Source organism: Nomascus leucogenys, chromosome 21 (assembly GCF_006542625.1).
Source record: "Nomascus leucogenys isolate Asia chromosome 21, Asia_NLE_v1, whole genome shotgun sequence".
In the NCBI taxonomy this organism is placed as follows: Eukaryota; Metazoa; Chordata; class Mammalia; order Primates; family Hylobatidae; genus Nomascus; species Nomascus leucogenys.
Window position 1 is genome coordinate 29,698,161 of NC_044401.1, and position 27,877 is coordinate 29,726,037.

The 27,877-nt window shown below is 34.3% G+C and overlaps 1 protein-coding gene across 2 annotated transcripts in view; it reads right to left on the reverse strand.

The window, feature by feature from the left end:
* CSNKA2IP (casein kinase 2 subunit alpha' interacting protein) overlaps positions 1-27,359 on the reverse strand; it is a 125,044-nt gene extending 97,685 nt beyond the window's left edge. For both annotated transcript variants that reach the window (XM_030801848.1, XM_030801847.1), the window contains exon 1: positions 27,172-27,359. The gene's annotated coding sequence lies outside the window, so the exon portion shown is untranslated. The remainder of the gene's footprint in view (positions 1-27,171) is intronic.
* Between the last annotated feature and the right edge of the window lie 518 nt (positions 27,360-27,877).

Below are 27,877 nucleotides of genomic sequence, written 5' to 3' on the forward strand. Positions count from 1 at the left end.
CTGCTTTCACTTCTATTCTACTTCATTTAGATTTAAAATTACTCAAAACTGTTCTTTCCCTGGTATTGTTAACAGTAATGTTCTGCTTTCTGACCATATCCTCTAATCCTTCCAGCTGTCTTGTATATTTTGATCTATTTCTATTTTAAACTCATTGGCAATATAGTCAGTGATTAAGTGTGTGGGCTCTTATATCAAGCTGCTTGGATCCACATCCTGGATCAGACACTTCCTAGCTGTGTAAACTTGGGCGAGGCCTCAATTTCCTTATCTAAAGAAATTGGAATTATATTTAATATAGCAGATACTCTTAACTGCATACTAAATTTGTTACAAAGATAAAATGAGATAATCTGGAACAGTTAGCAGAGTGTAGGTGTGGCACATTGTAAGTGCTAAATAAATGTTAGCTATTTTTCACTCATTTATTCCTAAATTTGTTAATTTTCTTATAATTTCTTCCATATCTAGTCTAAAATCTGTGCTCCATTATTTTTTCCACATAGATAAATTTAGCCAACTAACTTCTCTGCTCCACAACAAGTCTGCTGGAAACTGGTGGAAAAATTATATAACTCTGGGAATTAATACAATCATTAATTTCAGGCCTTAAAATAGCAACTGTTCTATGGTATGGTTCAGTAAGCCTTTTACAAGTCATCAATCAACAATATCTCTAAATATTGACAACATGCTTTGCCAACTTCTAACCCACTCTTCCAACATCCTATATTATATCCTTTCTATAAAAATTTTAAAAGATAATAATAATTATTTACTATTACTTAAATTATCTCTCTTTTTCCCTTATATTTTTATACTCCTGTCTCACATTCTTTTATGTCTGCCCTAACATTTGCTGAATCCAGGGAAATAGTACAAATGGAAGCCCCCATACAATATTTTTAAATATTTAAAAGTTATATTTTATAATCTTCTGATTTCACCCAAGATGAAGTAACAATAACTAGATTTACCATCCCTCCTGAAGCAATACGCCCTCCAAAAAAAAAGACAAGCATATAAAATGATGTTTTTCAAAACACTGGACACAAGTCAACAAATTACAAGGATCCCTGAGAGATGGGAGACATATGAAGTGAAATTTACACTTGATTTCATGTACTACCCTGAGAGAATTCTTGGACCATGGCATGATGAGGGAGAATTCAGGAGGATCCCAGTGAACTCCCTGAGTTGAAGAGACAGAGCTGAGAATGCAGGGAAGATAGGCTACTAGACTGCAAAAGACAGACTATCAGAGAAGAGAGTATTGCACAGAAGCAAGACCTGGGAAATCCACAAAGGATCTCCTCAAGTATCGTGCAGAGAGATGATCAATGTGAGGTAACTATCCAAAGCCAGGGGAAGAAAACCTCAGGAACAACGCCCTAGCACTAACACAGAGTTAGGAAGCATGGCTTTTCCTACCAGCCAGACTCAGAACATTTATTATGCACAGGTGATTTGGTGGAATACTCAGAAAGGTCTTGCATCAATGGTGAGGAAAAATTAACTTAGAGCACTAAACTGAAACCCAGTGAACAAGTCATAAAAGGAAAACCAGAAAGGATACAACTGTTTCCAAGTAACTTAACTGCGTCCTGGAATGACATTCCAGAATATTTATAGAAATACAAAACATATCTAGCACCCAGAAAGGTAAAACTAACGATGCGTGACATCCTATCAAAGTTTATGAAACATGCAAATCAACGATTATCAAGCATGAAAGCAAAGATACCAAGCAAGAAGAGAAAAATCAGTAAAATGAAATCGATCCCCAAAACAACACAATTATTAGAAGTAGCAGAAGGTAATAAAATGGTTATACTAACTGTATTCAATTAAAATTAAGTAGAGACATGAAAGATACTTTTTAAAGGCCCAAATCTAGCTTCCAGAAATGAGAACTTTAAGACCGAGGAGAAATACACTGAATAGGATTAATGGTAGGTTAGACATTGCAGAAGAAAAGATTAGTAAATGTGAGAATGTAAGTGTAGGAAATATTAAAAATGAAATACACAGAGAAAAAATATGAAAAATTAAAGAACATCTAAATGTTCTGGTTTAACATATAACAAGAAAAGAAGCCTTGAAGGGGGTAGGGACGACAGTTTTGTACTGCCTATACTGCACCTCCCCGCTCTGCAGGCAGTGTAGCTCAGAGAGAAAAGTCGTGTGCTTGAGGGAGGGAGAGTAAAAGTGTTGTGGGACTTTTCTTTGGAACTCATTGCCACCCTGTCACAATAGAGCATGACTCTGGACAGAATTCCACTGATGCCCGCAGAGGGAGCATTTAGACCAGCCTTGGGCCAGTGGGAAAAACATTAGCTGCAGTGGCCACAGGAGTGTGGGTATCACTTCTCCCCCAACTCCAGGTGTGCAATGCAGAGAGGAGTCTTAGGGAAAAGAGAGGGAAGAGTACAAAGGACTTTGTCTTGCAACTTTGGTACCAGCTCAGCCATGTTAAAATAAAGCACTAGGCAGATTCCTGAAGCTCCTTATTCCAGGCCTTTGCTCCTGAACATCATTTCTAGATCCACCTAAACAGAAAGGGAATCTGCCACCTTAGCGTGGTGGAGCCAGCCCCACTAGGATTTACCACCTGCTAACTAACGTGACCTTTGGCTTTGAATAAACATCAGGAGCAGCCAGGCAGTAGCAGCCATGGGCCTTGGGCAAGCCCCAGTACTGTGCTGGTCTAAGAGGTCACGGGAGTCATGTATCAGTGTGGTGTCAGCCGTGGTGGCTACAGGATTATCTGTGTCACCCCCTCCCTCAACCCCAGGCCGCTCAGTGCAGGGAAAGACTCCTTTTCTTTGGGGAAGAGTGAGGGAAGAAAGAGCCAGACTTCACCTGGAAATCCAAGGAATTCTCCCTTATCTTCCCCAAAGCCACCAAGGCTTTCTATCTAGAAGTCTGCAAGAATCATAGCATTGCTGGGTTTAGATCACTCCCCAGTGATGAAAAAGCCGCAGTGAGCAACGGTTTAGGTAATAACCCCCAATCTTTATTAAATTCTTGGAAAACTCTCTTAAGAAGAACAGGTATAAACAAGACCAGACTGTGAAGATCAGAATAAATACCTAACTCTTCAATGACCAGATATCAATGAACGTCCAGCACCAAGAACATCCAGAAAAAACATGACCTCTCCAAACAGACTACATTTGTCACCTGTGGTCAAGCCTTCAGTGACAGAGATGTATGACTTCTCAGATAAGAAATTTAAAATAGCTGTCAGCTGTCTTGAGGAAGCTCAACAGACTTCAAAATAATATAGAAAAGGAATTCAGAGCTCTACCAGAAAAAGTTAAAACAGAGATTGAAATAATTTTTAAAACTTCTTGAGCTGAAAACTTTAATTGACTAACTGAGAAATGCATCAGAGTCTCTGAACAACAGAACTCATCAAGCAGAAGAAAGAATTAGTGAGCTTCGAAGACAGGCTATAAGAAAATACACAGAGGAGAAAAAAAGAAAAATGAAATACAAGGTTTAGAAGAAGGGCAAAGTAAAAATTATTGGCCTAACAGAGGAGGTAAAGTAAAAGATCAGGGTAGAAAATTTATTTAAAGAAATATTGACAAAGAACTTTCCAAACCTAGAGAAAAATATAAATATCTAGGCATAAAGAAGGTCAAAGAACACCAAGCAGTTTTGACTCAAATAAAACTACCTCAGGGCGTGTAATAATCAAAGTCTCAAAGGGTAAGGACAAAGAAAATATTTTAAAAGCAGCAAGACAAAGGAAGAAAATGACACATAAAAGAGTTTCAATCCTATGTTTAGCAGCAGGCTTCTCAGTGGAAAACCTACAGGCCATAAGTAAGTGGAATGACATATTCAAAGTGCTGAAGAGGAAAAAAATCTTCCAACCCAGAATATTATATCTGAGAAAGTTATTTTTCAAACAGGAAGGAAAAATAAAGACTTTCCCAGACAAACAAAAGCTGAGGAGTTTCACCAAAACCAGCCCTATCTTACAAGAAATGCTAAAAGGAGTTCTTCAGTCTGAAAGAAGAGAGCACTAACAAGCAAAAAGAAATTATCTGAAGGTATAACACACTCACTGGTAAAGGTAAATACACAGACAAATACAGAATACTCTATCACTGTAATTTCCATGTCTAAACCACTCATAAATTTAGTATGAAAACTAAAAGACAAATCTACCAAAAATAATAAATACAACAGTCATATTTTAAGAGATAGAAAATATAAAAAGATAAATAAAGACAACAAAATATCAAAAAGTGCAGTGGGGAATGGATTTAAACTGTAGCGAGTTTTAGTTTTCTCTTTGCTTGTTTTTTGTTGTTGTTGTTTGTTGTTATCTTATTGTGATAAGATCTATGTTGTCATCAGTTTCAAATAATTGGTTATAAGTGTTATTTGTAATTCTCATGGTAACCACAAAGCCCAAACCTACAATGAAAACATTAAAAATTAAAAAACAAAAAATTAAAACATACTACCAGAGAAATCCACTTATACACAATAAAAGACATTAAGAAAGGAAGAAGGGAGACAAACAAAACAACCAGAAAGCAAGTAGCAAAATGGAAGTAGTACGTTCTTGCCTATTATTAATAACATTGAATATAAATTGAACTAAATTATCCAATTGAAAGCTTGCTTATTCATTTTGAATAAGAAAACAAGACCCAACTACATGCTGCCTACAAGTAACTCACTTGACCTGTAAATACATGCATATACTGAAAATTAAAAGATGGAAAAAGATATTCTATGCAAATGAAAACCAAAAAAAAGAGCATAAGTAACTATACTTACATGAGATAAAATGGATTTCAAGACAAAAACTCTTTAAAAAGACAAAGAAAGTCATTGTGTCATTGCAAAGGGGTCAATTAAAAAGGACATAGCAATTATAAATATATATACACCCAACACCGAAGCACACAGATGTATAAAGCAAATCTTATTGGAGATAGAGAGAATCACCCCTACACAATAAAAGTTGGGGACTTCAACACCCAACTTTCAGCAATGGACAGATCATCTAGACAGAAAATCAACAAAGAAACAGACTTAACCTGCACTATAGACCATTTGGATCTAACAAGTATTTACGGAATATTTCATCCAACAGCCGCAGAATACATATTATTCTTCTCAGCACAAGGAACATTCTCAAGGACACACCATAAGATAGGCCACAAAAAACATCTTTAAAAAATTATAAAAATTGAAATCATGCCAAGTATCCTTTCTGATCACAATGGAACAAAACTAGAAATTAATAACAAGAAGAACTTTGGAAACTATACAAACACTTGGAAATTAAACAATATGCTTCTGATTGACCATTGGGTCAATAAATAAATTAAGAAGAAAACTTAACATTTACTGAAACAAATGAAAATGGAAATACAACATACCAAACTCTAGTGAGTATAGTAAAAGCAGTACTAACAGGAAAGTTTATAGCAATAAATGCCTACATTAAAAAATAGAAAGACTTCAAAAAAAACAACCAAATGATGCATCTTTAAGAATGAGAAATGCAAAATCCTACCAAACCCAAAATTAGTAGAAGAAAAAATTTAATAAAAGATCAGAGCAGAAATAAATCAAAACCAAAAAAATACAAAAGATAAACAAAATGAGGTTTGTTTTCTGAAAAGATAAACAAAATCAACAACCTTTAGCTAGACTAAGAAGAAAAAAGAACCAAATAAAGAAAACTAGAAGTGGAAAAAGAGACATCACAACTGATGCCACAGAAATTAAAAGGAGCAATAGAGACTATTATGAGCAACTATATGCCAATAAACTAGAAAACCTGGAAGAAATGAACTTTTAGATATGAAAAATACAAATCTGAAAAGACTAATAACAAGTAACAAGATAGAAAAGAAGGAAGCATAAGTAACTATACTTACAAAAAAAAAAGAGCATGAGTAACTATACTTACATAAGATAAAATTGATTTTAAGACCAAAAAGTCTCCCAGAAAAAAAAAAAAATCCAGGGGCCAATAACCTCACTGCTGAATTCTACCAATGTTTAAAGTGGAACAAATACCAATCCTATTCAAGCTATTTCAAAAAATCCAGGAGGAGGAAATACTTTCAAATTCATTCTACAAAGCTAGAATTACCCTGACACCAAAATCAGACAAAGACACAACAGCAACAAAAACTGCTGGCGAGTATTTCTGATGAACGTACATGCAAAATTTTCAACAAAATCCTAGCAAGCCAAATTCAAAAACACATTAAAAAGATTCATTATCATCAAGTGGGATTCATCACAGAGATGCAAGGATGGTTCAACATGCACAAATCAATAAACATAATGCATCACATCAACAGAATAAAAGACAAAAACCATCTGATAATTTCAACAAATGTTAGAAAAAACATTCAATACAATTCAATATCCTTTCATGATGAAAAAAAAAGAAAGCTCACAACAGAGTATAGAAGGAACACACCTCAAAACAATAGGCGCCGTGTATGACAAATCCATCTATCACACTGAATGTCCAACAACTGAAAGCCTTTAGTTTAAGATCTGGAACAAGACAAGGATGCCTATTTTCATTACTTTCATTCACTATAGTATTGGAAGTCTTAGCTGAAGTAATTAGATAAGAGAAAGAAAGAAAGGGCACCCAAATAGGAAAAGAAAAAGTCAAATTATCTTTGTTTGCAGACAATATGATTTTATATTTTGAAAATCCTAAGGACTCCACCAAAAAACTATTAGAACTTTTAAATGAATTCAGTAAAGTTCAAAGATACAAAATCAACCTCCAAAAATCAGTAGCATTTCTGTATGCCAATAGTAAACAATCTGGAAAGGAAACCAAGAAAGAAATCTCATTTACAATAGCTATAATTAAAGTAAAATACCTGGGAATAAACTTAACCAAAGAAGTGAAAAATCTCTACAATGAAAATTATAAAACATTGATGGACAGGGCGCAGTGGCTCAAGCATTTTGGGAGGCACAGGCGGGCAGAACGCTTGCGCTCAGGAATTTGAATCTAGCCTGGGCAACATGGTAAAACCCCATCTCTACCAAAAATGCAAAAAAAAAAAAAATAGCTACTTGGGTTGCTGAGGTGGGAGGATCGCTTAATCCTGGGAGGCAGAAGTTGCAGTGAGCCAAGATCACGCCACTGCACTCCAGCCTGGGTGACAGAGCCAGACCCCATCTCAAAAAGAAAACCATCAATGAAAGAAATTGAATAGGACACAAAACATAAAAGATATTTTATGTTAATTAATTGGAAGAATCAATATTGTTAAATTGTACATACTACCTAAAAAAATTTGCAGATTCAATGCAATCCTTATCAAAATAACAATGATGTTCTTCACATAAATCAAAAAATAATAATCCTAAAATTTATATGGAACCACAAAAGACCCAGAATAGTCAACGCAATTTTGAGCAAAAGGAACAAAGTTGGAGATCACACTATCTGACTTCAAATAATACTGCAAAGCTACAGTAGGCAAAACAGCATGATACTGGCACAAAAGCAGACACAAAATAGAACCCAGCAACACTAATGGAACAGAACCCATAAATAAAATAATGCATTTAAAGTCAACTTATTTTTGGCAAAAGTGCCAAGAACATACACTGCTAAGAAAATCGGATATCCATATGCAAGAGAATGAAAGTAAACCCCTATCTCACATCATATAAAAAAATAAAATTGAAATGGATTAAATACTTAAACTTAAAATCAAAAACTATGAAATCCTAGAAGAAAACATTGGAGAAACATTCCAGGACATTCGGCTGGGCAAAGATTTCTCCTAAAACCTCAAAAACACAGGCAAATAAAGAAAAAATAGATAATGGGATCACAAAAAGCTAAAAAGATTTTGCGCAACAAAGGAAAAAATTAACAAAGTGAAGAGACAACCCATAAAACAGAAAATATTTGCAAACTATTCAAATGACAAAGGATTAATAATTAATAATAACCAAAATTTAAAAGAAACTCAAACAACACACTAGAAAAGTAATTAGCAGCATCATCATCATCATCTAATTGAAAAATGAATAAAATATCTGAATAGACATTTCTCAAAAGAGGACATGCAAAAGGCCAACAGATATAAGAAAAAATGCTCAATACCATTAGTCATCAGAGAAATTCACATCAAAAGCACAATGAAATATTATGTCAGCCCAGTTAAAATGGCCTTTATCAAAAAGACAAAAAATAACGAAGTTGGTGAGGATGTAAAAAAAAGGGGGAACACTCCTACACTGTTGATGTGAATGTAAATTAGTATAGCCACTAGAGAAAACAGTATGGAGGCTCCTCAAAAAAAGTAAAAATAAAACTCTCATATGATCCAGAAACCTCACTGCTAGGTATATATCCAAAATAAAGGAAGCCAGTATGTTGAAATATGTACCCTTGCATTTTTATTACACCTTTATTTACAATAGTCAAGATATGGAATCCACCTAATTGTTCATTAACAGAAGGATAGAGAAAATGTGGTACAAATACACCATGGAATATTATTCAGCCATAAAAAGAATGAAATACTGTCATTTGCAACAACATAGATGGAACTAGAGGTCATTATGCTAAGTGAAATAAGCCAGGTAGAGAAAAACAAATATCCCATGTTCTCACTCATATGTGGGAGCTAAAAAAAATTGAATCCATGAAAATAGAGAATAGAATGACGGTGGTTACCAAAGGCAGGAAAGGGTAGTGGGCAGGCAGGGGTCAAAAAAGTATTAATTAATGGGTACAAAATTACAGTTAGATAGACAAAATAAGTTCTAATGTTCAGTAGCATGATAGGGAGACTATGGTAAACAATAATTTATGGTGTATTTCAAAGTAACTAAAAGAGTGGATTGGAACATTCCTAACATAAAGAAATGACAAATGTTTAAGGTGATAGATTTCCCAGTAACCTTGATTTGATCATCATACATTGTATACTTGCATCAAAATATCACATGTACCCCATAAATATGTACAATGATAATATATCCATAAAAATTAAAAATTGAAAAAATTAAAGAGCATCAGTTAACTATGGGACAATTTCAAGCAACATAATATACAAATATAAAAAGATTATTTCTGAAACACTCCCACAACATCAGAAATCACATATTTTTCAAGAGCAGACCATTTGCCCACACAAGACTATAGTCTAGGACCTAAAACAAGTCTTCATTAATTCAAAGCATTCTAGTCATAAAAAGTATGTTCTCTAACAACAGTGGAACTAAATTAAAAATCATTGAGAAAGATCCCTGGAAAATCCTCAAATATTTCAATAATAATAACATAATTCTTAATAATTAGTGGGTTAAATGGAAAGAGAAATTAGAAAGTATTTTAACTGAATAAAAACAATTTTGAAACTACATATCAGAAAGCAATATTAATGGGAAAATGTACAGAAGTCTGTACAGGTCCTAGAGGTGTGACCAAAGACATTTAGACCCAGAATTCTCAAGTCTTTCAGTAGGATGTGTCCCTTTGGAATGCAGATTTTTTTTGCTTTGGGTACATATGTGGCCAAAAGACCAGAGGAGATCCTTTTATAGTGCAGACCCTGGGCAGGAGCTCCATTTGCCTGGGTGTAAGAGAAACACTCAGAACATACATATGATAAGTTTCACATGTTTTAAAACAAAAACACTTTCTTCATTCTGTGTACCCAATTATCCTCTATTATTTATTCAAACTTTTTGAAATTATAGTCTAAACTCAATCTACTCTACTTCCGCACCACCATCACCCTTTCTCAGTTATTTCTTGAAGTCTGCCTTTAACTTCCACCAGTCTTGAGTTCTTCCATGCTGATCAATGATAGCTTCCTGATGATCCAATGACATAAAGACTCTTAAGATAGTATCTTACTTTGCATTGCTGGCATGTTTCACAGGGTTGATCGTCCCCTGCTCACATTCTTCCCTACCTTGGCATCCATGATAGCCAAGGTTCTTGGTTCCTATCTTTCTTTTCCTCTCTGCCCTTTTTATTCTCCCCAAGAACACTTTGCTTTATGTAGTAGCCCTTTGAATGTTATCAATACCTAGGCTTCCATTCCTAGCCTTGACATCAAGAGATCTCTCTTTGTGAAGTTACACACATCCATAGTTTTAATTATGATTAGTATAGTATATGCATACATTTCTTACTTGGAAGACTTTAGTATATCTTTAGAGCTATTTCTGTTTCCAATCTCATGGGGTTTTTTTTTCTAATCTCTTTTCCATGTTGCAGCTTTCATGATTTTTCTAAAATGTTCATTTTCTATTAAAACATTTAATACTTCTCCACTACCATCAGGGTAATTACTACTTCCTAGCCATGGTGGACAGGTGAATTTTCTTTCAGTTCTTGCCTACTTTTCCAGCTTCACTTGTCACCACTCACCTGTGTACTATGCATAACATCTCTCACCTAAAATGTTCACCCATCCTTCTGCCTACAATGCCTGTTTTACAGTTTATTAACTACACAGCTTCTCAACCTTTATGCTTCTGTTCAGCATTGCTTAGATTTTGTTCTATGAGGATTACCCATTCTATACCACATACAGATTTTAAAAATAATAGTAGTAATGGAAACTACCTCTTATTGAGTGCTTATCATGCAGCTCACCTAATTACTACAACCACCCTATGAGATAGATAATAGCACTCTTACCCATATTCTATACCATTGAAAGTGGATTGTATTAGTCTATTTTGTGTTCCCATAAAAGAATACCTAAGGCTGGGTAATTTATAAAGAAAAGAAGTTTATTTAGTTCACAGTTCTGCAAGATATGCAAGAAGGGTAGCATCAGCAACTGCTTCTGCTGAGGGCCTCAGGAAACTTCCAGTCATCATGAAAGATGGAGAGCAGGATGTCACATGATGAGAGATGGAGCAAGAGAGAGAGATGGAGGTGTCAGGCCTCTTTAACAACCAGATTTCATGGTAACTGATAGAGCAAGGGCTCACTCATTTCTACAAGAACTGCAACAACCTGTGATGAGGTATCCACCCCCATGACCCAAACACCTCCCACACTGGGTATCAAATTTTAACATGAGAATTGGAGGGGATGAATATCCAAACTATATCACAGGCTTAGAAAGTTTAATGACTTACATACAGCTAAACACACAAAAGTCAAGATTTCAACTCAAGGCTCTCTGACTCCTAAGCCTGATCTCATCAACTTCTCAAAATTCTTTCCTTAGTCCTTCCATCACATAAAGCATATTTTTATAATAGATATGATTAGAGTGTAATTGAAATACTTCATTATTATCTCTACTTCACTTAATTAAGGGGATCTTGAAAGCAAGGATTTTGTGTCAAGATAAGCTAAGCTAAGCTCCAATAATACCCCGAAAATCTCAGTAGTTTAATACTCTCATCCTACTTTTCCCAACATTGGCCAGGAGAATAGCTGTGTTTATTGCGGTTGCTCAGAGACTCAGGCTCCCTCTTGACATATGCTTCCATGGCAGGGACGTGAAAGGCCTGCAGAGTCAGGCACAAGCAATTAAATTTTAACAAGCAAGTAAGAAATTCATATCTAATGGTAAGGAGATGGACAAATCCAATTTAATAATACCATCCACTTATAAACAGAAAATGAGAATATTTTGATTAGCTCTAGTGAGTATCACAAATTTTGTTTTTTTATATTCATTTCCTCTGTGCCTTGCACAGTTTTAGTTCAAAGTAGCAGTTGACTCAATAAGCACAAGTTTGTTGAATGAATAAATGAGTGAATGCCTTTCCAGAATCCAGAGATATGTGGAGCTGAAAGACTAGGGGAAGTGGGGAGAGTTGAAGCTAAATCATCTGAGTAACTTTCCCTAAAAAAAGAAGTATGATACACAAAGCAGTGTCCATCCAGATAACAAAGGGAAGTATTTCTCAAGAGAGTTTACCCTTATTTTTTTAGAAAACAAGTATTGTAAGATTTCTTAAAAGAAGCTTGAGGGGATTTATCCTTAGTTTGAGTTTACTAAGCTGATAGCATTTATTAGAATTGGCCCTTTGCATGTGTCTCTCAATTTCTGAAGGAAGTTTAGGATGAATTTGTTTTACACCTCGATATCATATTGAGTAAAGAGTAATAAACTGTCAAGAAACCTGCCTAATTTGAACTCACCCTGTAAATGCCTGTTAAACTTGAGAGAGTTGTTTGCCCTCTTAGTCTCACTATTTCTTCATTTTTAAAATACAATAATTAAGCTGGGTGTGATATCACAAGCCTGTGGTCCTGGCTACTCAAGAAGCTGAGGCAGGAGGATCATTTGAGCCTGGGAGCTATGATCACTGGGAGGCCGCAGTGAGCTGTGATCATGCCACCGCACTCCATCCTGGGTGATGGAGCGAGACTCTATCTCAATAACAAATAAATTAATTAATTAATCTATAAAATTATTTTCAGATTCAATATTACTTTTTTTAGTCTTCTGATTTTCTAATTGTGGGGTATAAAATGCTTGTATTGAGCATTAAACAAAAACCTCAAATACATATTTCACATGATCTTGCCATTTTCTTTACTATAATTTATATGACCAAATATAAGATAAATTTCTTTTTCCCAAAATGACACCTCAAAAAATGAGTTAGTTTAAAATCAATTTTTTCAAAGGGTACATTCTCAATTCCTTTGTCTTGAATAGCATTTCAGGGATTGAATGAATACATTAGCCCAAAACTGCCTTCACCAATGTGAGTTTTGTGTCTGCATGTATTCAGATAGATAGATAGATAGATAGATAGATGAGACAGAGAGAGTTAACATGAACTCACTAACACTAAAACATTTAGTAAAAACTAAAACATTTTTATCATTTTAGTTTACATGACTAAAACAGTAAAAAAATGGAATTACAAAAATTAGCATATATTTAATAGTGATTCCTGGAGTCTGACCACACAATATTCAACTGTTGGCTACTGTGGTAAACAAGATTCTTTTAAAAGCAACATGATAAATGGCTGTATTGTGGAGATTAACAAAAATAATAAAAGTTTTAATGCTATGTAAATGGATACTTATGGCTTGGGACAAAATTTCCAGTAACAGCATCAGAAATAGATACAAAATTATAAATGATGAACTCTGAAAATCTGGTGACTTTAAAGAATGTTTCCTTTGATGAAAAACCACCATTTCATGGAATATGGAATGTTTTAATATTAAAGTTTCAACATAAATTTAATAGATATGAAAATATGTGGTACTAAATACATCTTTGTAGCTAAATAAATTGGCTTTCTCATAGGAAAATGGGGAGTTATCTTACATTTAGTGTTGCTTTGTATTGGACATAAAAGATTTAATAGATCATCATTTTGACATGGGAAATGACTACATATTATTAAGTGAAATTTTTTATTAGACAGTGTATGATGTGATATCATTCTTGTAAAAATGTCTACCTACACAAAGTTACATCTTGGTAAGATGTTCACCAATATATTGACTATGGTTATCACTAGATAGTGGGATGGGATCAAGGATAACTTTTTTGTTTTGGGCTGTTGCCTCTGTCTGAATTTTCTACAATATATATTATAATAATTTTGAATTTAGAAAAAAAAGAAATTAATATCGTCTTTGAAGCCATGTCTACTTCGTACCTCATTATCTGATCTACAAAAATGGATGTATTTGTCTAACAAGCTGTCATTCATTTGTAGCAGTCCTCTCTGGTATATTATTTTTAATTTCCATCTCTAGTCTATACTTTTTAATATGAATGAAGTTTTCTGTCTTTGAATTTGTTATTAAAGGATAAGAAAAGTTCTGTATTTATTATATATGTTCAAGTAATAAAATACATTTAGTGAGGCAAGTGAATCCAGTGATGAGTGTTTCTTCATTTTCTAATATTAGATAATTAACTCAGTTTTAGTCCTTGCCTTATTTCTAATTCATCAGTGTTAAAGGTGTTCTTAGTCCTCAGATGAGAATCCAGAATTCTATGTTGAGGGTTAGCAGGAAAAAGTATCAAATTACATTGTCTATCTTGCTCTTCTGCCTGACAGAAAATCAAGCTCAGCTCTCTTCTTTGGATCCTAAAAATGTGAGTGTGCATGTCTACTGGGGGTGAGAGTTGGGAAAGCGAAGTACAGTGACCAACAGATCATATGGGAGCCTAGAGACCTCTAGCAGCAGCAGCCCTCGACAGAAAAGAAACATATTGACAGGGGCTGTCTGGATATGTCTTCTGTTTTGGAATCTGTAGCTTTACCTTTTCACTCAGTGTCCTCTATGGTTTCTTTATGTTTATTTTGGTTATTTGTTGTAATTTGTCCCTTAAAGATGAAAGGTGAAAGATAGTCTGATAAGCTTCTCTTTCAACATCTGGTGTTTACTACAGCTCTGTGAAGCTGATTATTTTTTCCATCATCTTTGAATTTAGCATATTTGTTCCCTTAAGACCAACAATTGCACAGACATTGCAATAAAATATACTCATTTTCCAAATTTTCTCTTTTGCCTCTCTCATCTTTTCGCCCCCTTCCCATCCCAATAAACAAGAAGAGAGTCCTAGTGATAAATTCCTCAACAAAGGCATGCCAATTAATCAACCAGATTACACTGACAGTTGAGCCACTCTACAAAAAAACATTCCTTCACAAGGATATTAAGTCTTCATGAGGAGTTAAAACCAGTTTAGGAAACAATTAAGGTATAAACTAAAACTGAATTGGTAACTCAGAGAAAGGGAAAAGTGAAAAAGAAGAAAGCACCATGGAGAATCCGGGCTTTCAAGAAAGGCCACGAGTTTCATGAGAAAGGAATAGTTGCCTGAATGTCCTCAGCTGGAGAAAGAACATGGGGAGAGGGTAAAGGTACATGTATTGGGATGGAGTGAACAATTCTGCCTAGAAAAAGGCTGTGTCTAGATACTGAAAATGAAGGCACTTGATGCAAGGAAAATCGTATTATTCATTTTTTTGAGCAGTGGTGACAAGCAGGTGCACAGGGATTATGAATGATCCTGAAGACCAGAAACAAAAGTGTGGCCTTGTATAATACACTTGAACTACCAAAGTATTGTAAGAAGTGATGCATCAAGCTAAAATTACCATTTTCTGCTCAACATCACTAATCATCAGGGAAATGCAAATTAAAACCACAATGAGATGCCACTTTACTCCTGCAAGAATGGCTATAATTTAAAACACACACACAAAAAAAATAGATGTTGGCATGGATGTGGTGAAAAGGGAACATTTTGACACTTCTGGTCGAAATGTACATTAGTAAACCAGTACAGAAAACAGTATGGAGACTCCTTAAAGAGTAAGAGTAAATTTACCATTTGATTCAGCAATCCCACTACTGGGCATCTACCCCCTAAAAAAGAAGTCATTATATGAAAAAGATATATGCACACACATGTTTATAGCAGCTCAATTTGCAATTGCAAGAATATGGAACTAACCTAAATGCCCATCAATCAATTAATGGATAAAGAAAATCCAGTATATATACACCATGGAATATTACTCAGCCATGAAAAAGAATGAAATAATGTCTTTTGCTGAAACTTGGATGGAACTGGAAGCTATTATTCTAAGTGAAGTAAATCAGGAATGGAAAACCAAATATCATATGCTTTCACTTATAAGTGGGAGCTAAGCTTTGAAGATGCAAAGATATACAGAGCAATATAATGGACTGTGGAGACTCAGGAGGGGAAGTTGGGAGTGGGATGAAGGACAAAAGACAACATACTGAGTACAGTGTACACTTCTTGGGTAAGGTCTGCACTAAAATCTCAGCACTCACCACTAAAGAACTCATCCATGTAACCAAAAACCACCTGCACCCCCAAAACTATTGAAATAAAAAAGTAAAAAATAAAATTATTATTTTTATTAGATTGGCAATGAACTGTAAAAAGAATGGAAAGCGGGGAGAGAAACATCAAGAAAACTTGAAAAATCGATGCAGTAATCTGGGTATGAGGAAATAGAGCCTGGATTAGGAGGGTAATGATAATGGAGCAAAAAGAGTATCTCAATAAAACCACTCAGGCATAAAAATAATAAACGGTGACATATTGGGAAAGGGCAGAAAGAAAAACACATAAAAGAGTTGGATATATCCAGAAGCATAAAAGGACTATGGAACAACTGACAGAAATAGAAACATTGAGATGGGGCTCATTTCACAGGATTTGTACTTGTCCATATTCTTCTTACTATTTTTTCGTTCTCTAAGTAGCTCACAGCTAGTAAAAAGGACTTTGTTGTACTGACTTGAATGTGGTGCCCAAAAAAGGGCTTTTCTGGCCACTCATTGATTAAGAGAGTGTTTACACAAAAGAATACAAAAGGGTTTTCAGGAAACCCTAAAATGGTATTTTCCAATACAGACAGCTGAATGTTCTCACTACTCTTTAGATATATCTGTTAAGTCAAATGTTAGCTTTTCTGTCTTACTTAGATGACATTTAGATTTATCGTATGTTTCACTTAACTTAGAATAAAAAACAAATATATATATTTTCTATAGTGTCTTCTGGATTACATGTACATCCTCTGAGTTTTAACAGCCCTTTTGAAGTCTGACTAGAATAGGCAATACACTGTGTTCACTGTTATCGTTTTGAAACTGTCTGACCCATTATTACATAAAGATGAGTGTTTCACTTAATAAAGCCTTAGAGTAACACAATTTGTTACACCATAATTAAAGATGGACACATCTGTTCCATTTTAATTCAAACCCCTTTGAACATAATTACATAAAGCTGCAAGAACAGAAATTCTCGGTCTTAGGTATTTACAATAAAAAAAATCATTCTGTCTACAGAAACTACATGGTCAAAGGACAATTTGTAAAATGAAGTCAAATAGATATCTCTCAGTCTGTATCAAAGCATGAAGTAAAGTGAAGGCCCCAGATTAAAGTACTGTCCCCATATAAAACCTGTAATTAGTTAAGGAAACCAAGGTGAACGAAAGACTTTATAAAAAGTATTAGAGTTCCATCTTTGTGGAGAGGTACTATTTCTTTATATTCTCTTAGCCCATAGAGAGATAAAAGAGGAACAAATACTAAGAATAAAGGGAAAAACAAATACAGGAGGTACTCAACATGTATGTGTTACCTTTCAACTTCCTAATAAATTCTAAATTTTCAGTCATATTAAATGGATAGAGGATATACAAAACAGTAAATCATCTTGAAAATGTCGTTATATCCAAAATACAGGTATACCTTTGTTCCCAACCACTGCAACAAAGCAAATATTACAATAAAGTGAGTCAAAATAATGTTTTGGTTTCTCAGTACATAACAAAAATTATATTTACACTACACTGTAGTCTATTAATTGTGTCATAGCATTAGGTCTAGAAAAGCGTACATACTTTCATCCCCATGAATGGGAATCTTTTTGCTGTTGGAGGCTCTTGCCTCGATGTGAATGGCTGCTGACTGATCAGCGTAATGGTTGCTGAAGGTTGAGATGACTGGCAATTCCTTAAATAAGGCAAACAGTAAAGTTTGTTGCATTGATTTCATAAAAGATTTCTCTGCAGCATGCAATGTTGTTTGATAGCATTTTACCCACATTAGAACTTCTTCCAAAATTAAAATGAATTCTCTCAAACCCTGCTACTGCTTTATCAGCTAAGTTAATGTAATATTCTAAATCCTTCATTGTCCTTTCAGCCATGTTCCTAGCATCTTCACCAGGAGTAGACAAGAAACCACTTTCTTTGCTCATCCATAAGAAGCAACTCCTCATCCATTCAAGTTTTATAATGAAATTGCAGAAATTCTGTCATATCTTCAGGCTCCACTTCTATACTAGTTTCTTGCTATTTCCACTACATCTGCAATTACTTCTTCCACTGAAGTCTTGAATTTCTCAATGCGGGTTGGAATCAACTCCTTCCATTTCCTGTTAATAGTGATATCTGACCTCCTTCCATAAATCATGAATGTTCTCAATGACATCTAGAATGATGACTCCTTTCAAAAAGGTTTTTAATTTAATTTTCCTAGACCTATCAGAGGAATCACTGTCTATGGCAGCTATATCCTCACAAAATGTATTCCTTAAAAAATAAAACTTGGGAGTCTAAATTACTCCTTAATCTATGTGCTGCAGAATAGATGCTGTGTAAGCAGGCTTAACAACATTAATCTCCTTGTACAATTCCATCAGAGCTCCTGAGTGACCAGTTGCATTGTTAATAAATGGTAATATTTTCAAACATTTTGAAAATATTGTGAAAAATATTGAAATTTTTTTCTGAGCTGTAGTTCTCAACATTGGGATTAAAATGTTCAGTAAATCACCCTGTAAATAGATTGTTGTCATCCAGTTCTTTGTTGTTCCATTTCTAGTGCACAGGAAGAGTAAATTTAGCATAATTATTAGGGGCTGTACAATTTTTGAAATGGTAAAGGAGCCCTGGCTTCAACCTAAGGTCACCAGCTGCATTCACCTCTAACAAGAGTCAGCCTGTCCTTTGAAGCTTTGAAGCCAGGCATTGACTTCTCCTTTGTAGATATGAAAGCCCTAGATGGATTCTTTTTCCACTGTGAAGCTGTTTCATTTACATTGAAAATCTGTTCAGTGCAGCCACATTCATCAGTGATCTTAGCTAGATCTAGAAAACTTGCTGCAGCTTCTCCATTGACACTTGCTGTTTAGCCTTGCACTTTCATGTTATGGAGATGGCTTCTTTCCTTGAACATTATAACCAACCTCTTCTAGCTTTAAACTTTTCTTCTGCAGCTTCCTCACCTCCTCCAGCCTTCGTAGAATTGAAGAGAGTTAGGGGCCTTGCTCTGGATTTGGCTTCGGCTTGAGGGAATGTTGTGACTGGTTTGATCTTCTATCCAGACCACCAAATTTTTCTCCATATCAGCAATAAAGCTGTTTCACTTTATTATTTGTGTATTCACTGGAGTATCACTTTTAATTTCCTTCAAGAACCTGTTGTTTGCATTCTACAGTTGGCTGTTTGCTGCAAGAGGCCTAACTTTCAACCTGCCTCAGCTTTCAATATACCTTTCTCTCTAAACTTAATCATTTTTAGCTTTTTATTTAAAGTGAGAGAAGTGCAGCTCTTCCTTTCATTTGAACACTTTAGAGGTCATTGTAGGGTTATTAAATGACCTTATTTCAACAATATTGTGTCTCAGGGAATAGGGAGATCTAAAGAAAAGGAGAGAGACAGGGGAATGGCCAGTTGATGGAGAAGTGAAGAACACATACAACATTTATCTAGCTCACTGTCTTATGTGAGTGCAGTTTGTGGCATCCCAAAACAATTATAACAGTAACATCAAAGATGCCTAATCACAGATCATCAGGACATATAATAATAATGGAAAAGTTTGAAATATTGCGAGAATTACTAAAGTGCTACACAGAGGCATGAAGTGAGCATGTGCTGATGAAAAAATGGCATTGATAGACTTGCTCAATGCTGAGTTGCCACAAACCTTCAATTTATAAAAATGTAGTATCTGTGAAGCTCAGTAAAGCAAAGCACAATAAATGAGGTATGCCTGTAATTTTTAGATTAATAATAATCAAATGTATAATTAAAGAAAGCAGAGGTAAAGGAAACCCTGTGATTTTAGAATGAATTCTGAGAATTTAATAACATGAGTTAAGTGGCAAGCCATGTACACAAATATCCCTGAAATGTAGGTTGTTCATCTGTTTTATTTATGTTTCCATATCCTGAAGATGGCTTAATGAGGGGATGCAATCAGGATTAGCTAAGCAGTGAGAACTTGGAGGGATCAGGGTGGCAGTTAGATTTATATAAATATTTGCAGAGACTGGGAAGAGCAGATGCTCATATAATCCAGACAATGTGTGTGCACTTGATTTTAAAATAAAATAAAACAGTTGAAAGCCAAAATATAATTAATCAGAGGAAATGCTTTAATCAACATCTTCCAAATCTTTAAGCACTGCTGAAAAGATTAAAGAAACATAAAAGAAATTAAAATATGATATTCAAAAGGAAACCAGAATTAGTCTATTTCTGGCATTTTTCTTTTATTTCAGATGTGGGATGGAGTATGCAATTAATTTGCATTTTCAATTGCTGTCAACTAGTGAAATTTCCTGGGTGTTTAAAGTACCAAATAAGTTACCTAAGACTTACTGTATAATTTACAACGTGGTAGTGATATCTGTCTCTTTATTATTAGTTTATTACAAGAAATATGTACACTTGCCCTTATTTCCTGTAGTTCTAAACAGAGATCTTTCCAATGGAATGGGAGACAGCAAATTTAAATGAGTGTCAATTCTATATTAATAGGTTAACTACATAGGCTTTTTCAAAGTTGCATATCAAGAAGAAATCGGTACATCAAATCCATATAGTTATCCAATTTCTATCATGTAAACTCAAAATAAAAGCAATTGAATAAAAGCTTTGAACTCAGTCAAGCTCAGTTCTTCTAAAGTCAATAGCTCTTGCTATTATTTCTGTTGTTTTCTCCCAATATTTGATGAGCTGCTCAATATGAGTCTGTAGTTATTACTAAAGTTCAGAGACTAACAATATAAATGGAAAACTTTAAAACAATATATGGAGGAAATAAAAAACATATGCCTTCATTGCCAGTCTCAAAAAATATAAACATTTAAAGCTCAAAGCATTCATTTTTTCTAAAAAGAAAATTTTGTTGGTAATGGAAATTACCACATATGTCTCACCAGAGTATTATTAACAGTTTGTAAAAGGAAGGTGAGCCTCTACAGATAGTTAACAGCTTGCTACTCTGTTAATTTCAAGAATATCTTTAAGTAGAACGGGACCCTGGTTGCAATTTCTGACAGAAATATTATCAGCATCTACTCAAATTCTACCACAAAGTTTTTAGCACTAAAATCTTTGAAAGTTTATTCCTGCAAAAACATTGTGGAAATATTCTTATTTAAATGATAGGTGTCAGAATCTCTCATTAGCAGCTATGTGACTTTTTTTGTGTTCTACCATAATCAAGTTAACTTTGAAGAGCACATTGCACTAATTTGCTTACATATTAACTGTTTGATGTTTTCTTCTAATAAGAGAAAAAAATCTGGATTTAAATGAATGAAAGACATACAGATTTTTGTGTCTGTCTCCCAATGACTTTTGTTTAGTGATTTATGTGCAATAGCCTTTGATCCCCATATCACTAACCTTATGTATTTCATTTATAATAAGTTTACTACTGCCGGGCGCGGTGGCTCAAGCCTGTAATCCCAGCACTTTGGGAGGCCGAGGCGGGCGGATCACGAGGTCAGGAGATGGAGACCATCCTGGCTAACACGGTGAAACTCCATCTCTACTAAAAATACAAAAAATTAGCCGGGCGTGTTGGCGGGCGCCTGTAATCCCAGCTACTCGGAAGGCTGAGGCAGGAGAATGGCGGGAACCCGGGAGATAGAGGTTGCGGTGAGCCGAGATCGCCCCACTGCACTCCAGCCTGGGGGACAGAGAAAGACTCCGTCTCAAAAAAATAAAAAATAAGTTTACTACTATTAAAATAATTTATATTTTATTATCAGAAAATAATTCTGAAAAGTAGCCCTATTTGATTCCTATACCAATGTCATTCTTTATCAAATGGCATTGTGTTACTCAAATTAGTGACTTTCACATAACAAGCTAAACTAATGACTCTTAACCAAGCCCAATAATAATGCTGAATAAGAACATGGCCATTTCTGTCAACAGACTCACTGGAGTAATAAGGAGCAAAGACTAGCCATAAGAATGCTCCCTTGGTTCAATCTCCTTTTTCTCAGTTCTTATCACTGTACCGCAAAAAGGGACATAGTGTTTAATCATTATGGTTGTTGAATGCCATTATCACCATCTTAGCAAGCTCATCACTTATCAAAAGGAAATGAAGAATTAAGTTCTGTTGGCGACTCTGAGACAGGGACACAATATCTGGAGATCTGAACATCATCTCTGCCATTATGTTGCTTTGAACTCTTCTCCTTGGACCATTTCTGTAAGATGAGGATGTTGGTTAAGGGATACGCACTCCAAGGCACTTGTGTTCTGGGCATTGTCAGCAGCAACCCATGGCAGAAATGTAACCATATATGAAAATGGCTCATGAATCTGGAAATAAGCTGTCCTGGATTATGTCTCCTACCCTTATGTGGCTATTTAAGTGTAAAAATAAAGAAATTAATAGTAAATATTTAAAATTCAGTTTCTCAGTAATACAAGCCAAATAGCAAGTGCTCATAGCCCCATGTGGCTATTGGCTACCAAGAAAAGAGAAAATTCTACATAAGTAACTATGCTATGTGTATTATTTTCTGGAAGCAGAGGTAATACACACCAAAATTATCAGCCTACAAAAGTATTAATTTGTTTCCAAGAAGTAATGGAGGTGGTAGAGTCATGTATACACAGTTTTGCATTTGGGGTTTTTTTTTAACCTTGCTCAGATACTTTTATTTTTTTTTTCTGACAATATAGACATGTGCAAATCCCTTGCTTTCTTTTTAACAAAAAAGTTCTGAGTATTGCTAAAAGAAAACTTCAGCTGAATTACATTTAAAGGAGTTTAACTGACCAATAAATGATTCATCAATTGGGCAGACCTCAGAATCACAGCAGATTCAAGAGAGACACCAGCACAGCCACGTGGTGGAAGAAGATTTATGGACAGCAAAAGGAAAGTGACCTACAGAAAATGGAAGTGAGGCACTGAAACAGCTGGATTGGTTACAGCTCAGCATTTGCCTTATTTGAACATGGTTCAAACAGCTGGCTACATTTCATTGGCCAAAACTCAGTGATTGGCACAGGTGTGGGCTATGATAGGTTTACACCCTGGCTTGTTATAATTCACGATGTACAGAAAAGCTTTTGGGCCAAACTTAATATGTAAGGAGGCAGCTTTAGGCTAACTTTGATGTAACAGAATATAAAAGTTCCTGAATTCTAAAGCATTTCTTAATAGTCATACTGAACTCTGAAGGCATATACCTATACAATATTGTAGCAAAGATTTGTTTTGAATATTATTTACTATACCAGACTACTTGCTAACACTAAAAAAAGACATACACACATACAAATAAAAACTATCAAACAAAAACACTTAAAAAATATTTATACTAGTATACATGTCAGCAATCTGGGAATGATCCGTTTCATGACTTAGATTTAATAATACCTATTGACATTTAATTTTCTGTAATCCTCTGCTTATCAAGAGACAAAACACTAAGTAAAAACACATCAATATATGAGTGATTATAGACCATCACTATTGTTTTCAAGCATACCAAAATGTATACATTCAAATATATTTTGACTTTCTCAACTAGTTACTTTTCAGAAAAATGAATTCCCTTCAGATTCTCCGAAAGTATTTTAAATAGCATTAATGTTATCAGACATTAAGACTTCAGGAGCATAATTCTGTGTCTGAAAATAGTTCAAGGTCATCTAAAGCCAAATCTGGGTCATAATTCTGGATACAATCAAAGTGAAACTAAAAGTAGTAAGACTTTTTTTTCCTGTGGGAATAATAATGAGGTAGCATTTATTGAGTATCCATGAAATATCAAGAAATGTTTACTGTTTAACATAATTATTCTTGTCTTCATCATTATTTTCCATCTTACAGATGAGGAAACAGCTGCTCACAGGAAGTCTCATAACTTACCTAAAGTTACATGTCAGGCACATTTTAGAACAAGAATTCATACACAGATATATCTAGCTAGTCTAAATCTAGGATGCTAAGGTTAATTCTCAATGAGACATTTGATTTATTTATTTTTTTTTTGATATTTTTCACTGAGATTTTATTGAAATGATATGCCTATTGGGAAAAAATGACATTCCTATGATATCTAGTGCTCCTCTCCAAGGTTTTGAGAACGTGTTCTATTTCCCCATTTAGGTAAGATTCTACAGTTGGTTTCACAGAGTTTTATTTATTTATTTATTTTGTATAAAGAGCTTGCTTTCACATCATATTTTTATTCTTGGATAATTTATATACTTCTGGGCTATTACAAATAATAAGCAAACTATCGCAAGGACAAAAAAACCAAACACCGAACGTTCTCACTCATAGGTGGGAATTGAACAATGAGAACACATGGACACAGGAAGGGGAACATCACACTCCGGGGACTGTTGTGGGGTGGGAAGAGGGGGGAGGGACAGCATTAGGAGATATACCTAATGCTAAATGACGAGTTAATGGGTGCAGCACACCAACATGGCACATGGATACATATGTAACAAACCTGCACATTGTGCACATGTACCCTAAAACTTAAAGTATAATAATAATAATAATAATAAAAAGAAAAAAGAAAAATCCATCACATTTTTCTATACCAGTAGCAATCATTTTTAAAACTATTAAAGAGTATATTATTTGTAATAGCTCAATGAGACATTTTAAAATTCATTTCTTGTTTATAATCATTTTTACCTTTACAATTTCTATTATAAAAAATGCATATATTAATAATGATTCAGGTCAATATTGATTGTATATTTTATGATTTTGGCTTTTGAAAGAAAATAGCCTCTGAACCCAATTATTCCTCCAGACATATCTTGATTATTTTTTATATAAAATAGCAATAAAACCCTAACATGAAAATAAAAGTCTTCAAATACTTATTAATTAAATTATTTTGTAACATTTTCATATTATTTCACATAAAAACTTGAATTTTAATTGAAAGGTAAATATGCATTTGCATAAATTTGAAACGTGGAAAAAATATGAACCATAATTTGGATGCACATGTTTTAGTATGTTTATAAAAGACTAACAAAATTTGACATAAAATAATATTTGTTCAGGTCTGGAATGCAAACATTGATTCTAATGTATTTGTTTATGAAGTTGGAATACAGTTTTAAAATATGACTTAGAATGGTTATTTCATATGCAGTTCAGTAAGACAAAGGCTCATATAAATATCATGTACCATTGAACACTATCAATTAAGTATGTAAACCCAAGATAAAGCTGTTCAGGTGGCATACCAGACTAAGTGGAATTATTACAGACAGTTTGTATCAATTAAGAAAGTTCAAGCAGTTATTTAAATACTTGAGGCTATTCATTAGCCCTTAAAGCTCAAGGAAATCACCAAAGTGTAATTATATCCAGCCTAGTGATTGGCACTTAAGTTTATAAGAGGTTAAGAAAGCCCCACAGGTCATGATTGAACAAATAGCTCCTGATCATAGCACCAGTGATATCTTAGAAGAACACAACGACAGGGGAGAGATCGTGGTACTAAAGAATATGCAGTTTCTGAAAAGTGAAGAATTTTAAATAACTATTATTTGAGAAACTTTCCAGTGAATTAGCATGAAATATATCATTATGAATAATTCAGTTCATCTCTAACACTGTGTACATAAACTACAGGCAATTTTTTAAAAATTTAAAGTGCTATAAATCCTAAATTCAATCACAGAAGCAGTGTTAACAAGTACATTCCTTCTTGGAGGTTTCCTTCCTCTAGATGTGTCTTAACCAATTTAATCATGCTCCTAAGTACTACCTCATGGCAGGCAATTAAGACTCCGTAAGACTCAGAATATACACCTCCGTACCCATTTCTTTTGAAAAAAGGAAAGAAAATTACTTAGCTGTAATCATACTCTCAATGAGTCATAATCACAATGACTCTAAATCTTTTAAACCCAAGCTCTTTCTTGGTACATATAGAAAATATTTTATCCAGGAATTTTAAAGTCATTCCGTGTCCTTGCAAATAGGCAACAGTACATCCAATTCTTAAGCACCAATGCATATCTAAAAATATTAGCTTTACAATTTTAGATAGGTAGACAATTGTGAATGGAGACAGTTATAATAATGACCCAGAAAACAACAAAGAAAAGAAAACAAAAACTACTTCAATAGGCCTAAAAAAAGTGTCTCTCCACTTAAGGACACAACCATAAGTTCTAACCCCCGTAATTGCTGCTCTGGTTAACATTCTTTCACACAAAAATTATATGGTTTGCCAATGTTCAAAGATTTACAAAGAGTACTTATTACATCTATGCTGAAAACAATTTAACTTTGAATGATTCAGAATTTTCTCCAGAATTTTTTTCCTGTCCCAAGTATCACCATTACATATGTACACCAGTTGTCACTGAACAATCCTGTAGATACAGAATGCGTCGGAAATGGACTTTTCCTGTAAATACCTTAAAATGTATGTGAGTGCTGGGTATAAAGCTTAAAGAAAAGAAATCAACATATCAAAGACATATCTGCACTCCCATGTTTATTGCAGCACTATTCACAATAGCCAAGATATGGAAACAACCTAAGTGTTCATCAGTGGACAAATGGATCAAAAAAATGTGGCACATATACACAATAGAATGTTATTCAGCCATAAAAAGGAATGAAATCATGTCGTTTGCAACATGGATAGAACTGGAGGACATTATGTTAAGTGAAATTAATCAGGCACAGAAAGATATTATCACACAAATATGGGAGCTAAAAAAAAAAAATGAACTCATGAAGATGGAGTGGAATGATGGTTACCAGAGGCTGGGAAGGGTAATGGGAACTGGGGAATAAAGTGAGGATTGTTAACGGGTACAAAAATACAGTCAACAGAAGAAATAACATCTAGTGTTGTATAGCACAATAGAATGACTATAGTTAACACTAATTTAATGTATATTTTTAAATAATTGAAAGAGTGGAATTAGAATGTTCTAAAATAATAATAATGGTTTGAGATGATGGATACCCCAATTACCTTGGTTTGAACATTACACATTGTATGCCTGTATCTAAACATCACATGTACTGCATATATACATACAACTATTATGTACCCATAATAATAAATTTTAAAAATTAAATTAAAAAAATTAATAAAACATAAGTGGGAATAAATCTGCTTTTAGTTTATTTACAGCCACCTCTTACTCATAATAGCAGAGATCTGAACAAAAGTTTATTCGATGACATTTTTTAGATGTTGGGTTTACAGGTTAACAAGACTTCATCATATACTGAAAAAAACAGCCCACCAATTTGCTCATACATACATACGCACACATAAGCTTATACAACACAAAAAGACTTAAGCACACTCTTGTACAGAAGCAGCCATGTAGCCAGGAACTCACCACCACACTCTAGCTGCTGAAATGTCCTTCTCATCTCTATAGCTGTAGTGATTCCTGGGTCTTCATTTAATTTTCACTGGTGAGGAAACAAATGTCTAGAGTCTCCCTTATCCCATTGCCTTGATCCTTGATGACATGAGAGCCTTAATAGTCTACCCTCACTGCTGGAAGATGAGGGTGTGGAGTGTGAACAAGAGGTTCTGTTTCCACTCCCACCCTGAGGTCCACTTCATAATGGGAGATGTGTTCCAGAATCTTGGATTGGAAATTAGAATAAGTTTCACCATAGAAATAAACTGAAGACCTGAAACTTCCCAGATTATCAGTAATACAATTCAGGTACTTTATACAATTTTATGAACTAACCAGAATAAACTATTTCATATAATATAAATATTATTAGAAAAATGAATTCTGAGCTTTTTAAAACTTAAAAAACAGTTTTTGAAATAGATCCTATTCACTGTTTAAAGAATGTTCACAAATTAAAATCACAAAGGAACAAATCAGTTACTACTCTCCAAAATCATAAAATTTTACATAATTTTTAATAGACATACTTTTCAAATATTACATTGAAAAATGACCAAGTTGTAAATAGTAAAGGCTAGGAAGCAAAGGGCTTTGAGCAATATAGAAGGGAAATGATAATTCAAATTACATATTTTTGTGTACAATTTTTTTATTCTAGTTCAACTGGCTGTTT